Source organism: Thalia democratica, chromosome 9 (assembly GCF_965202585.1).
Source record: "Thalia democratica chromosome 9, ktThaDemo2.hap1.1, whole genome shotgun sequence".
Classification (NCBI taxonomy): Eukaryota; Metazoa; Chordata; class Thaliacea; order Salpida; family Salpidae; genus Thalia; species Thalia democratica.
Window position 1 is genome coordinate 9,994,052 of NC_139173.1, and position 12,264 is coordinate 10,006,315.

Here is a 12,264-nt window from a genome sequence, read left to right on the forward strand (position 1 = left end):
TACGAACGTATACATGTTTAAAAAATACTTTCTAAAGCATTTAAAGTATTCGAAAATTGTACATTGAAATGAGTTTAATCGCCCTAATGTCAAGTTAATGTTAAATCTACGTTTCTATTTGATTAATTTATTTCATAATCTTAGTAATACAACCCGTTTTACTGCATTTAAAAACAAATGTTCAAGTTGTTTTGATGACGTTTAAGTCGCTTTCCGATCAATTCAGTTTTTATACTATATTAAGTATAAAACATAAAAATTTGCTTTGAAAAAATTTAAACATTTTAGTCTTGTTTCTTGTTGCGTGGAAGTTGTTTAACATATTTTAAAAAATAACTAAAAATGTTTCAAACATATTAATATTACTCACTTTTTCGTTTTGAACCTTCAGGTTCTCAACGAGCTTAACCAGATTTTTGTTTTCATCTTCAACTCGCTGAATCTTTTCAACTAAACGAGCGTAACTGGAGTGTACCATGTCCACATTCTAAAAAAAACAACAGTTCAGTAAAATCTCCTTTTGATAAAACATTGTTTAGTCTATTTATATTCTATACAGACAAAATTTAAATTTTTTATAAAAGATTAAAAAAGTTATTAGTGTTTTACTTATTTTAGCTTTATAATAACTTCTTATGACGGTAAAATTAAGTTTTTGGCTTTTAGCTAGCTCAGTTTGATTAATTTATATCAGATTATCTAATTAAATTGTTTACATGTTTGAATAAAACGTTGTTTTTGTTTCAATAATTAAACAATTAAATTTTATTTATACAATTAAACTTTTTTTTGTTTACAATATTTTTCAGCTGTAAAATGCTACAAGTTGAAATTTGCTATTTAAATTTCAACAATTTTTATCTTTTCCAATAAGTATGACTTTGAAAAATTTATTAAAATAAAACTCAAAATGCATTTTAAAATTGCCACAGACGTTCTTAATTATATATAGCCTGAGCTAATCACGACTTAAAAATAAAATGTTTTTTACTTAATGTACACACGTCACATATAACTACCGTTTCACAAGACTCAAAACAACAAACTACAAGCATATAATAAGCGGGCAGATTACTATTCTTCTCAAAATTGCAGTGCAATTTGACACTGGTAATTATACCTTAAAGATTCTCATTGCCACCCACAAAATGAACAAAAACTCACGCTCCTTGAAGTTCTCGAGGAAGTAGATTCGCTATAACGTGAATTGATGCCATACCGACTCTGCGATGATTTCGAAGTCATAACAGACTAATTGCTTGTTTGCTTTGTTTTGTTGTTTTATTGTTAATACCTGCGAAAAGACGAAATGAAGTTGTTTAAGTCACCAGATTAATTATTCAATATTTGCGTCACTCTTGTAATGCGTGTGTGTGTATGGTTAAACCTTTTTATTTGTAAATAATGATTTTAACTGTCTTTTGTAATGACGTTGTTCGACGTAAAAACAAGCCTTTACATAAGTTTTTATTTTTTTGTTTGTGTTAAGATAAAAAACACGATGCATTTTTTATTTAAAAATAATTTTTTGTTTTACTTATAAATCTAGTATAAAATCCATCTTTAAAGCAAGTATTTCAATTATTGCAGAAATATGAAAATTAAAAAAAAATTATTCAACTCTTATCGTCAAAAACACAAACTAATCTTAAAGTAATTTTTTTCTATTACTAACACTTCTAAAAACTAATAAAATAAGTCACTAAGTACTTTTTAAACTTGAAACTTTTTACTTTAAAAGAGCTTACTTCAATTAAAATTAGAACATTTTTAGTTGGTTGTTTTAAACTAAACAATAAATTTTATAGCAATCGTATTCAATTATCCAATTTTATAACTTGTGTTTATTACCAAACAATATTACGACTCAATTTTTTTTTCTCTAAATTAATTAACTATTGAAACACTTTAAAATTTAATATTTTATTAGACCTAATTTATAGTTTTTAGAGTTAATTTTAGCTTTTAATAAAAGTTTAAATTTGTTGTTTTTTATTTTGTAAAGACAATCACCATTAATAAAAACTATTTGGTTTAGAAACTAACTTGCGAAATTTACAAAGCCTTTGCTAACTACTAAGTTATATATCTGATACAGTCAATTTTTAATAAAAATGTATTAAAAGTCTACTTAATTTTTTTTTCAATGATAAACTCATCAAGTCAAAGTTTTTAAAAAAGGTTTAAAAACTATTATTACTTAAAATAAATTTAAATATTTGTTATATATTTCTAAACAAAACTACTTTTAAGCTTTCTAATAAAAAACTTACACAATGCTACGCTAAGATGTTTGTTTTTATATCTATTTTTTTAACAACTAATAATTATATTGATTCTCATTTAAACAAAAGCTTAAATTTTAACTTTTTTAAATCTACAAAACTGTTTTCAGTGCAAATCCCACGAAATATTTTAATTTTAATTACGTATATCTGTTACTAGTTTTTACTTAACCTCAAATCATAAAACTTATACTATATGTGTTAGACCTAAAAGTTCTAAAACACACATTCTTTAACTTACTTCAAACTTATTTGTATTGTGAATTTGAAATATTTTTAACTGAATGCAATAAAATATCTTAATCAAAACTTCAGTTTAATCCTTTTGATACTTGCTAAACAAAAATACCAGTAAGTTATACCAACTGTATCACTTGAGTTTATAAAAGACTCAACAGTTCACCGATTTATTTATGAATTATTCAAAACCGTTTCAGCGGCCAAGCATCGGAAAGAGTTGAATCGTCCAGCTGCTGTTGTGACGTCATAATGCCTCCAATTCTGTCGTCGGCGGCAGGTGGGGGCCGGGCGAGTCAACAATCTTGTAGCAATTTGATTGTGACATCACATTGAGCCGTTCACTGACATTGTCGCTTATTTCCTTGCAACTTGTTGCTACTAGAAGTTTTTTTTACCGCGTTGTACAGTAATTTTCAATTAGTTGTAAAATACAGTACATTTCTTCTTTCCAAACTTGTTTTAAACACTTTATTTGTTTTCATTGTAGTATATTCAAATATACTGTTTCTAAATTAAAACTTGATTTTTTACAAAAGTCTAACTTCTTTTACGCTTTTTTTACAAAATTATATATATTTTTTATTTTTAACAAACAATTTAAAACATTTTAAAATTGAACTTGTACAAAAAATTTTAAATAAACTACATAAAAACTTATCAATGATGCAAACAAAAATATTTAGATTGTATTTGTAGTAGAGCAACAATTTTGTAGTAGCTTGTAACAGTTGTCAAAAAATATGATTGATGTGTTTCAAAAACTAGTTATGTACTTAAATCTGTTTTTCTTTGATCTTTTGTTCACGGCAATATTTGCTGAGATTGTTTTGAGTAATTATAAAAACTAACAATTTTTCTAAAAAATTCTAAAGTAATTCAATAACATTAAAATAAAAAATAAAAGTAAATAACGAAAAAATAAATAAAAATTGAAATAATAGTCATGATTTTAATTAATTCTGTTGCAGCTGCAAAAAATTATACATAAAAGGTTTTTACTCTCAAAACAAAGCTTGAAATTTTGTCATGATAAACCAAACCACTGCATTGCAGAAGTCATGATGTTAATTACGTGTTTTTATTTAAAAGTTTTTCATACATATTTCAGTAGGTTTAACACTGTTAAAACCAACTGAAAATACTTCACAAGCCGTCTTACGAATACTTAAAAGTGAATTACTTGAGCTTAGACTATATATATATATTTGCGTGAGCAAAACGACCAAAATATATTGTGTACATTATTTTATAGATTTTTTTAATTCATGTGTCATAGTATGGTATTTAGTTCTATGTAACTTGTTAATATTTGATTCAGCCATTGTTAACCACACCTAAGGCTGTAAAAACAACACTAATTATTTTTAACAATGTATAGAAAAAAAAAACATCATTTTTTTATTTTTTTATTTATGCTTTATGTAAGTGTGTGTTGTTTCAATTCATTAAGAAAAATTATACGTATTAAAAAGTTTCTTTTAACTGTGTGTCATTTTTTTTAAGTTTTGAGTTTCAGATGTTGTTTAAAATATCATAGAAATTTTCACTTGTGTCAATACAACAACTGTCGTAACTAATAAGAAACAAAGTACTTTTTTAAATTCTTTTTTTAAGTTATTTTAAAGTTATTATTTTCATATACTGACATCAAAAATTAGTAGAACTTGCAAGTTAACAAAAAACTTACCAAAATAAAATTTGGTAAACTACGTAACTTATGATAACATATCTTTAAACTATTACTTAAAATATTTGGCCATACCTAGATAATTTACTAAAAAATTTTAATAATGTACACTCACTGACACTAGATCTGCATTATATAAGTATTCAAAAGATTGGAAAATAAACTAAAAATTAAAGTTTTTGGTTAAAATATCTTTTCTCTTTGCTTTTTAAAATTTTTGGTTGGTTTGCGTAAAACATTAAAAACAAAACTACTTCCGAAACCAATTATATTACGACCGGCTTCATTTTCAAAAATGAGCAGTTTTGAACTTCAAAACTTCAAAAAGCATCCGGTGCTGTGAAATTACTGTGCAGTTTTTACTGCTCTTCTCTCGTTTAACTACTCATTTTAACTGCTGACTCTCAATTTCTAAACAGTCGTGCGAAAGTTCATGCTGCCGATTTAGTTTCACTGTGAGACTCGAGTCCAGCAAAAGCAGTTAAGCAGGTAAACAAGAAAGTAACTGCTCAGTGCCAGTTGAGTTGTTTCACCAACACACTGCTTGCTTATCTCACAAACTGGTTTCGCTGCAGGCCGGTTATCAGCTGATTAATTTGCGAGAAAGTAGCAATTCTCAATCAAGTTCGAGATCTCGGTTAAAGTTCGAGCATCGAAAATCATGAAGTGTTGTTTGTGTTGAACAAGAAAAAAGCGTTATAAATTCTTTTTCAAACAACAAATCATTTTTCAAGCTTCAGATTTTTACTTTGAAGTTTGCTTTTATTCAATTTATTTAAAAATATATTCATCACTGTTTTAACTAGTAAATAGTTTTTTAAATTTTATCTTAATACTTTTATTCAATTTTTATAATTTATTCTTATGAATACAATAAAATGTTAATTATTATAAAATAATTGAAAAGTTTTATAGTATAAACATACTATACTTTAATTTTTTCCTAAATATTATATATAATTTAAGATAATGACAAAAAGCTCCATCTAAAACTTTTTATTATGTTTGAGAAAATATGTTACGTAAAAAAACAAAGGTTTAGACACTTACTAATTAAAAAATATAATTATTGCATAATATATTATTTTAAATAGCTTTATTTTAAAATTTCTTACTGTTATTTAAGTAATCAGATTAAAAAAAGTTTTGTTTGAGTAATAAATCTAAAAAAAAGTTTTACTTAAATTGAATAAAGTTGACTTTTAAAAAAACCTATCTGTATAAAATAGAAAAAAACTAAAAAACTTCTGAGCTTTTATTATCAAAAGCAGTTTTTTTTCTTTGGTTTAATTAAACGATTAACAAATATTTATTTAAGAGATAACTGCCGCAAATTTATTTTTTACAAACAACACGGATTTAAAAAATAAACAATATGATAAACAATCAATTTTCTCATACTTTTCGAAAAGTTTCGATGAGTAAAATGTGTGGTATAAGTTAATACAAAACCTTTGAACTGTTTAAAAAAATCTTATTTTAATTAAAAGTTTACTTGTACCGTTTACCTTCGTAAAAAAATATGATTATTTTTTTTATAGGTAGATTCTCTTCAATTTTTTTACTATCACTAAAACATCTGCAACTATATATTTTTTCTTGTTTTTATTGTCTATTCTTTTTCAAACTCAAGTACAAACAAACTGCTCTTAGGACCTTTATAAACAAAAGACTTTCTGTATCAAGAGTGAAAACTTCAACTTAATTTAAGAAACAAAACAGTTTTGAGCCGATTTAAATCAGAGTCAATTGCCGAGTATTAGTAACAACAAAAAAGTTTGCTAAGTTCAAGTTAATTGTTTCACATTGGGATTTTCACTTGACTGTCACCAGAGTAAATTGCCAATGAACTAATCTCAATTCAGGCTTCTCACCGGCTAAAGAGAAACGAAAAACGCGTTACAGTTTTTTTCCGCTCCACCGGTTTCAACGACGCAAAAAGAGAGAGCGATGCTGGTGCTATTTTGACGTCATATCGCATTATCTTGCCGCCGCCAGAACAACGGTGGTTTTCAGTAAATAGCTATTCAGCCTACTTTTCTACCAATACTCAGTGTGCTCGTGCTTTTGCTGCTTGTGTAGATAACATAACATTATTTTAACGTTTTCTGTTGACAAAACCCTTGAAACTACTAGTCTGATAAGCTTAAGATTGTGTGTTTATTGCATACATTTTCCAAATTCTTAATAAGCCATAATCTGTTATTAATTTTACATTATAAAAAATATATTTTGTTTAAGCACGCTTATAACCAATCACGTTTTAAAGCTCGTGAATAAAATACGAAACATATTAAATAAAATTATAAAGATAAATAGACTAAAACAGTTTAAAACATGTTGTGCTACTTTCTAATTTATAAAAATAATTCTGTAATTAAAAACTTACATGAGTTCCTTATTTTTTGTGTAACATACTGTTATTGTTTTTCATAGTTATAATGTTTTATGTAATATCACAGGTAAAAGTCACATATTCTAATATTTATGAATATTTCTTCAATTTCGGTTTTAGCAAAAAAAAGATAGTAATAAATTTGTTTAAATAGATGAAAAAGAATTGTTGCAATAAAAAAAAGTTCAAATAGTTAATCTGGCTTGCACAGGTTCCTACTTTAGAATTGGATTGTGCACTGAAATTTAAAATACTGTAATTAACTATTTAAAATAATTTGAGCTTTGACTAATAGCTCAACACAATGGATTTTAAAATTCAGTCTTAAGAAACAAGATTTTAAAAAAATTTTAGAATAAAAGTATATTTTCAGTTTGTCAGTCTAATTAATAATAGATAAAAAAAAGCAAGCTATTTGACTTGGCTATTTATAAGTAAATAATACTTCATAATTTTTCTACAACATTATTTTATTAAAATGCAAGGGCAAACAAAACTACTAGACCAAAAAATATTATTTTTTTTCAACCACCAAGACTTCTTTCTGTTAATCGTCGGCTGCACTATATTTGTTTTCATTAGCTCACAGTAACAAAAAAGCTATAAACAAAATGCAGACACAACTGACACCTCCAGTTAACCTCCCAGCAAACTGTGTGTATTTTGTGCAGCAAAATCAACCCTCTCAAAAGGTCACTTTGAAGGAGCAAGTAGTTAAGATAAGCTGCGAACGGAGAACGGGTTGTAATTATCTTTTTATCGCCGGAATTTTTTGGTATTTTTAGCAGTATTAAGTGTCATTAATGCGTCAATTGAAGGCAAATAACCGGAACGAGATGGGCTTCAACCACTAAGCAGCCGTCGTCTTACAATAACAAGCAACAAATACTGGAGGAAGAAGAGAAATTAAAAATCCTGCTAGATTCAATAATTCGTGATTTTGTCGCGCCTTTTTGTTAATTAGCGCTCAAGTGGCAGCAATCAATGTCACTCATCTCAAACTGTGAATTATCGGGAGTTTTGAGGTATTTGCTGTCATGTTTCTCTTAATCCAAGGAGAGTAGGGTTTTAAACTATTATATAGATTTACACTTGTACGAAATTTAAAACCACTCAAAACAACTTTCTGACAAGATTAAAAACTAATTGAAAATTTGTCATATGGATGGTTATGAAAAAGTGAAAACTAAAAAGGAATTTACATAAGTTTATAGTAAACTACAGATAGTTGCAATGAATAAACAACAAAAAAAATTTTTCTAATATTTAGTTATATCATATTCTATGTTAATATTTTAAAATTAGTTAAAACACTTATTTTGTAAGAAAGTAAAAAAGTCTAAGGTAATTTATACTAATCTCCTTCCTGTTAAAATTATTGATTTAATAAAATATATAAAATTTGAAAATAGAATATACTTTTAGAGCAAATTTTTATACCGTCAATTGTTTGTAAGTTTGTATTTAACAATTGATTTTTTTATTTAGTTGTAGCTTTTAATAAAAAACTAATATCAAAAGAAAATACTTACTAGTTGTTAATTGTATAACCATTATTAAGCTATAAAACGATTTATTGTAAGTTTATCTAACTATTTGTTTTTTCTTACTTTAATGTTAATTAAATAAAGTGTCCGTTAAAAAAACTGAAATACTTCGTAAGTCTTAGTTTACGCTTTGATTTTATTCTGCTGCAAACATTGCAAATTTTGCAAATCATTTACTTGTAATTACTCCTGTAAGAACGGAAATCAAATACAGTTTTCAAAATTTTTTAAAAAGGTAATTTGTGACCAGGTTACAATTCAATTAAAAAAAAAAAGGCTAAGCTTCTTTTACTTTAAAAATAAGAAACTTTAGAGCTATCTTTATGCTATCAACAAGCTAGAAGATGTTTTAAAATCTTAAATGCCTTAAATTATTAATGTGTATTATTTGTAGAAAAGATTATCATTACTTTTTAATATTAGTATATGTTAATTATTTATATCTGGTATAAGTTGTTTAAAAGCTTGTTAAGTTATATTCATTTTTACTTATTATTTGCACAAAAACCAAATGTTTATTTGTTCATTTTAATTAGTAGCTCTAATTTAATTACTAAGCAAAATTTTATTTCATAATCTATAATTAGCATAATTAAAGAAGAGTTAAAGTGTTTCAAGTAGATTTTGTATTTATAAAACAATAAGTTCTTATAGTAAACAACTTTAGCTGTACTTATAAACAAATTTTTGGCAAGTCTCATAACTTTTTTAAGTATCAACAATTTTGGGTAAAAAACAAAGTTCAAAATACAATATATTAAAACAAAAACTAAATAACTTAACCAATTGAAAATATAGCAGTCTTCAATTAAAAACGCAATTATCTAGTTTCTTCAATACCAACTTTATGTGCGTTTAAATTTATTTTAAACTAATAATCATCGTTGTTTACTTAGTAAAATTTAAAAAAATACGTTCAACAATAAATGTTTAATACAAAAACTTATTTACGACCCACACTTAGTGAAGACCATTAAGGTTTAATAAATGGGAAGTAATAAAAAGTAAGCATTTTCTAGCTAGGTTCAAGTATTTACCTATTAGGCTGTTTGGAAAAGAAAAAAACTTTTTTGTTTCATTGGAAAACAGAAAGTTGTCTTTGATGGCGCCTAGGAAGCGATAGTTAATCTTTATTATTGGTGATGTCAATCTTAGAAATTTTAAAAAGATAAAACCAAAATTAAGAGTTAAAAATATTTAAGAAGGAGTAATGCTAGCTATAACTAGAAGTTAATTATGACAAAAAAATGTATAACTTCAAGGTTAATTTAAACAATAAAAATACTATGTTTTTTCTAATTTATTTTCGCTAATTTCATGTTAAAAACAAGTAGTTGACTAATAACTCTCAAGAGTTTCAGATAAAGTTTTCAAAATAAAATGTTTCTGAGTTTAACAATTACTTTTTGTATCGATTAATAAATTTCAAAATTAATGAAATTAATCGTTTTGTGATAAACTTTAAAATATAAGAATGATGTGAAGTTAATTAGTAGTTTTTTTGGCAAAAAATTATAGTTATAAAAAATTTAAAATTGATAAAATTTTACTACTCAAGTTCAACTTCACACCTTATATACTAAAAGTTCATTCTTAATATTAGTATAACAAAATCATACAAATCACTAACGTATATTTTAATAATTCGTATTATTCAATTTCGTTAAAAACAACTTTTATTTTTACTAAATTATCAACAGTTTTCTAGGGATGTTTTCGAAAAATAGTGTGTTAAACTTTCATAGAACAAACATAGTATTAATCATTATAACAAGGAATATTTTTAAATAATTGTTTTAAGAAACAAACAAAATAAAGCATCAAGTCAACTAACAGCAAATCATGCTTTTACAAAAGTCGTTATGCAAACGCAATAAGTATGTAAAGCATACAGAGCGTAATTTCAACTTGTATCAAGTTCAATATTCAAATTCGTGCTGTGAACTCATGCTAACGAAGGGAAAGTTCACTGATTGGAATTTTTGTTGATACACAATCTTGTCACGACTTGAGTCGTTCAAGTTGACTACTTAGAAGCTGTCTGTGCTTTTGCTACTTATTATGCTGGGTTTAAACTGTTTTTGAAAAAAAAGTCTGAAGTTTTAATGAATTTTTATTTTCAATTAATACTTGATATAAATAAAATACACTTTTTATATGACTCTTAATTTAGATATACAAACACAATCTTTGAAAATATGTTTCTAATTAAAAAGTAAAAATTAAACTCTAAAGTTGAATGAAATCATTTGATCATTTCTAAAGAATTGAAAATATCAGGAAAAAATTACTAAAGTAAATAAGTTTTTTATCTCAAGTTTTTATAACTGGTACTTGATATAAATAAAGTATAATATATAACTCTTAATTTAGCTGTAAAAACACAGACTTTGAAAAAAAAAAATTTAAGTTAAAAGTAAAAATGTTATTCATTAGTTGACTGAAATAATTTAATCATTTCTAACCAATTTAAAATTTAGCAAAATAAATGTTAAAATGAATTAGTAATTGTATATATTTAAATGTTATCATGTGGCCTTACTGTTATTTTAACTACAACTTTGATAACAAAAGGACATTCACAATACAAAAAGAAATATTGGCAGGTGCATGGAAATATTCGTAATTCCAATATTCATTGCGCTAAGGCTAATGTCAAAATTTATAACATGCGTTTGAAACTTACACGGATGTTCTATTATGACGTAATTTGGGGATTACGTAGAGCTTCTAGTTATATAGTTTTTGTTGTTGTTTAGTTTAGCTTTCACAAAAATAATGGGATTTGTTTTATTTGACAAATTGTAACTGGATTTGGTTGTGCTAACTTTAAAGTCGAATGGAAAGAAATATTTTGATTAGTTGACTACTAACTAGCTCGTAAAGTAGTTTTATAAAAATAAGTTTTACTTAAAAATTTTTAAAGTATTATCAACTATATACTGTTCGTACTATTTGTTTCCAACAACATATTCAGAACTATAGATAGAAGTCAAATGTTGCAGTATAACATAAACAAGTTTGTCACACGGCACACTTCAACAACCTCAACTGTTCACATCTATCTTCTAATTTAAAGCGAAATGAAACCCGATTCAAAAACTTCAATCACTACAGAGTCCGATACGTTAATAACATGGTCATTTTCGTCTCTGTGGGAAATATGACCCTGCCATTTTTTATTTGCTTATATTCGCTTGATTGCATTGACTTCTCTTCGTCCTGCTGCTCATACGCAGTTTTCTACTTCAATTACTTTTTATTTAAACATTCAACTCAAATCATATCGCTGAAAAACTAGTTTGGCATTTGAATTCACAATTCAAAACAAAATAATTGAATCTATTTGGCTAAATTTTTAAAATCAATCAATTGAAACTTGATTGATACAATTTTGAATTGTAGTACCATTAATCGTTTGGATGTGTTTACAAAAACAAGCGCCTAACATTGTTTCTTGTTCACAATCCCCTTTTTTTCTCCCATGAAGAGGCTTAGCGCGTTTTCTAAACACCAATAAGTTAGCGCAGAAAAAAAAAAACTTATAACAAAAACTCTCGGGTTAGAATGTTTGCCCAACGACTAGCTGTCACGCACGCCAGTTGGCAAATAAGCAGTCTGTATTATTATAAGTCCACAAAATTCCGCCTTTAATCCTAGCACCAGAGAATTCAAGCGATTTGTGTAGTGCTTCCGCGACACCTCTGCTTTTGTCAGTCGCCTTTTTGTTTGCCAGTTTACACAAGATGTGAATAAAGCGACGGGGATTTGAATAAACAATGAATGACAAAATGCGTTGTAAAGCGTTTTTAAGACTCTTGTTTTTGTTCCCACGCGTGCAGTGAAGCTGTTGTAAAAAAAACAATAAAGAAAAATAATTAAAAGTCATAACATAAAATATTGCAACATTGTTTAAAATATGTTTGAAATGTTTGTGACGTAAAAATTTATAAGTTTAAGTTATATGAGCAGCAGTAATTGTTTTTTAGTAGTTGAAACTTTACAAATAAAAATATTCACAAATACATGCAGACTTTGAATATAGGACTACCTTAAATACTTGCTTTAAATTAAGTAGTACTTTCAAGAAATATTTTTTCAATAGTCTTT

General features: G+C 26.2%; 1 long non-coding RNA gene across 1 annotated transcript; it reads right to left on the reverse strand.

Moving 5' to 3' along the window:
- Nucleotides 1-74: 74 nt before the first annotated feature.
- LOC145844789 (uncharacterized) lies at nt 75-1,299 on the reverse strand. The gene is made up of 3 exons (XR_014370306.1): nt 1,165-1,299; nt 371-487; nt 75-83 (listed from the first exon to the last, which is right to left on the reverse strand). It is a non-coding gene; the product is annotated as an uncharacterized LOC145844789 (long non-coding RNA).
- Between the last annotated feature and the right edge of the window lie 10,965 nt (nt 1,300-12,264).